General features: G+C 39.4%; 1 pseudogene; it reads right to left on the bottom strand.

The window, feature by feature from the left end:
- Positions 1-2,427: 2,427 nt before the first annotated feature.
- Positions 2,428-3,013, bottom strand: LOC147419965 (uncharacterized; annotated as a pseudogene).
- Positions 3,014-3,528: the final 515 nt, after the last annotated feature.

The raw sequence follows: 3,528 nt of genomic DNA, 5'->3' as shown, positions 1-3,528 counted from the left end.
CTTCATGCATCACAAGCATAACATAAACTTGTAGAAATCATTAACTGTCCCAAACCTCAGTCCCAAGGCCTCAAACACCTTCAAAGGTGGAGAGAGCTAGCGGGGAATGAGGGTAGGGAAGAGGAAGAAGGAACATTCCATAGGAGAAATAAATAGTTCCTCACTTATTATTACTCTTCTTGCTAGCATACATAATAGGATAGTAATGGAGATGGAGAATATGGCAAGCTTAAGCATTGAAGCATGGCTCTTGGTTGGATTTTCATTCCATAGGCAAGAGTGTTGATGTAGGCTCTCACTTCTCACAAGCGTGGAGAAGGAGGTGGTGTTCCTCAACTTTCACCAAGTGAGAATGCCCTTCCAAATGAGTGTGTGTGTGTGGAGTATATCCCCCTAGCACCCCCCCTCCTTACTTTGGTGTAGTGGTAGCTTTTCCACATGCTTCAATCTCATTGGACCCCTCTCCCCCTAGCCAATCACATGTGGCATGCAATCAAGTACATGGGTAGTCTTTTGACAAGTGTCCTCCTTACCCCTTAGAGAGAGAGAGAGAGCTTGAAAATATCTAGATATTTGTTGGATGGAAGTAGAATCTCATTGGAACCCTCTTTAGCCCAACCAATAGCATTCAAGCACCCCATGTGGTTAAGCTTAATGAGAGTCTGACATGTGTCCCATGTGCCCTTTTAGAAAAGGGGTGCCCCTTGGGTGAGTGGAAGGTTAGGTCTAAGATTCCTCTAACTTTGGAACTTTTATGCATAGGAAGCTTCTCAAGAAACTTCCTCATTAAGTGTATAGGGTCTCTTTTTGACTCAAGAATCTTACCCCCAAGCATAGGAAGCTTCTCAAGCAACTTCCTCACTAAGTGTGTAGGGTCTCTTTTTGACTCAAGCATCTTACCCCCCATGCCTAAGAAGCTTCTCAAGCAACTTCCTCTTTAAGTGTGTAGGGTCTGTTTTTTACTCAAGCATCTTACTCCCCATGCACAGGAAGCTTCGCAAGAAAATTCCTCATTAAGTATGACAAGTACCTCAAGTACCTTAGTCATCAAACATGACAAGCACCTTAGGCGGAGTTCCAACCTCAAGCTTAGCCCTAGATTGCTTAAGGTCAAAGGCAAGTTTAGGTCAAGTTCCCACCTCAAGCACAGTCCTAGCTTGCTTAAGGTCAAAGGTAAGTTTAAGTCGGATTCCCACCTCAAGCTCAGCCCTAGCTTGCTTAAGGTCAAAGGACTTTCAACACTAACCATTGGAGGTCTTTAATGAAGCTAACCCTAAGGTCTTTTAAGCTCCATAAGTTAACCTTGCTCTTTGACATATCATCTCTCATTTGGGCCCCTTTACCATTGGCCCCATGTTGAGATGGATCTGTAAGCACGTGTCTATATTCTAACCCTTGTTCCCGTTTATCCCACGTTAAATGATCAGTTTAATATGAGAAAATCATTTGGGTTGGTTAGATATTAAATATTTAATGACACAAAAAAAACTGATTAATCACATCATCCTCATCATCAAAACACATTATGTCTTCAATTATATTTGTCTCTTCCCGTTTAGTACACTGTAATCTGATCTCTTCCTAAATTTCAACCTCTTCAAGATTGATGTCCAAGGTTGGTATATGGGTTAGTATGTGGTATTGGTGGCTTCTTTGGCTCACTCCCACTTGAATTCTCTTCTTCTTGATCGCCAACTCTTCTTTTGGGTAGCTCTTGCTCTCTTCTTGCAAAAAAAAAAAAACTAGTCTTGCTTGGTGGGCCTTGCTATGTAACATCTATAGAATACAGTAGCATATATGGAAATTGACATTTAACATCTGAAGGAAGAAGCAGCATGACAATTTTTCCAATGCTGGCACTGTGTGAAAATCATATGTAGATTTGAGAAATGGTACTTTTTTTTCTTTTTGACGAGAATATGGCGCTTGGTTTTTTTTTTAGTTTAAATGGGAGGACCCAAAATTGATTTAAATATGGAACAATAGAGATTGATTTGAGTTTTTTATCAATGAATGAATAATAGTACTTGATAGGAATATTGCGAATGTTTTTTGTGCATAATATTTGAGGAAAAAGAGAGAAAAAGGATGTTGTGTTAGCAGACATTAAAAAATCAGATTTCATTGAGACGTGCACGAAAGCGACAAGGATAATTTAGATCTTTCTTTTTTGTTTCAAGAACATGTATTTCTTGCAGTGAGGGGGATGAGCTCGTAGAATATTATATCCAAATGAACTTGTGCTACTATGTGTATTGATGAATGTTTTTTCTAATGTACGTGCTACATGTAAATTCTTGGAAACAGAAAGTATGTCAAAAATGAAGTTTTCTTTGAATGGTTGGTAGCGATTAACGTCGGATCGCATTTTTGAAGGTGGCTGTCAAATGTGCTCTACCTTTCGTCTTTCAAAATTGTTTGTGACACCTATGTACTTTCGTCCGTTTTGGCAGCATGTGATGGAGTAGACGGTGTATTCAAGGTCCGTTTTTTTTTGCTCGGTTGATTGTCGTGGTCGAGAAGCAGAACTTGAGTCTTGTTGTCCTATTCTGCACAGCAAAAGCAAGAAAGAAAGAAACAGGATTAATGTAAGTTTGCATGCTGAAGCTTGAGAATATTAGACTATATAATCGAGTGGGGTATCTCTTGAAATTGTTTTCATGGTGGTGTCACCTGTGGGTGGGTTATCGATGTTGATGAAAGCGTATGGATAGTCACTTCCAAAGCGTGCTTTGTAAACATCCTTGTTGTGTTGCCACATCAGCTTTTGTTCTGTAATTGATGGTGGCTGGTCGTTGCACTGTCTCTTGAAGGTTGCGAAGATCTCACTTGCATCATTGTTTGTTGTATCTAAGAGGTCCTCGAGCGCGACATCATAGCCATAGTGCAACATCTCAAGAATGTAGGGCTTTATTGGTGTCTTCAATTGAAGCAGACGATTACCATCCTCGACTGTCATGAGATCCTCGGGCACGTCAATCTCTATAGATAGTTTGCAAATGATCTCTTTCATTAGACCTAGAAAAAAAAGGGTATTAAAAGGGACAAACAAATTTGTACTTCTTGTAAAAAAGCATATTTTTTTAATGTTTAAAGCAATGAGAAGAAGGAAAAAAAAGTGAAAATTGCATGTGTGTAGAGCTAACCTGTTTCTCTTTTAATACCCATGCTCTTGTTTTGTTCGAGTTGCTTTACGAATATGTCTATTAACAATCGTAGTTCAGCATATTTTGCAAAACCGTTGACGTAAGTGTCCGGACGGCAACCTGCCAGGTTAAGAAGATGCATTTGTCTCTTTGTTGGATACTGACGTGGTTCGATTTGGGGTTTTTTCTTTGAGGCAATGTTTGCTTGAAAAGGGTAACAAGTCTCTGCAAGGTTATACAAAAGCGATCAGTATTTTGTGTGCATTGCAGGATCATAATGTGATATGGTTTATAGAACAGTATACCTTTGAATTGCTCATTTTATTCTCTTCGTTATTTATGTTTCCTGCAATGGTGACATGGTTAGAGTTCATACTGGAAA

This window comes from Adiantum capillus-veneris, chromosome 28 (assembly GCF_014529385.1).
Source record: "Adiantum capillus-veneris isolate H3 chromosome 28, ASM1452938v2, whole genome shotgun sequence".
Taxonomy (NCBI): Eukaryota; Viridiplantae; Streptophyta; class Polypodiopsida; order Polypodiales; family Pteridaceae; genus Adiantum; species Adiantum capillus-veneris.
Note: the sequence above shows the minus strand (reverse complement) of the source record. Positions and strands in the feature narration are given on the sequence as shown.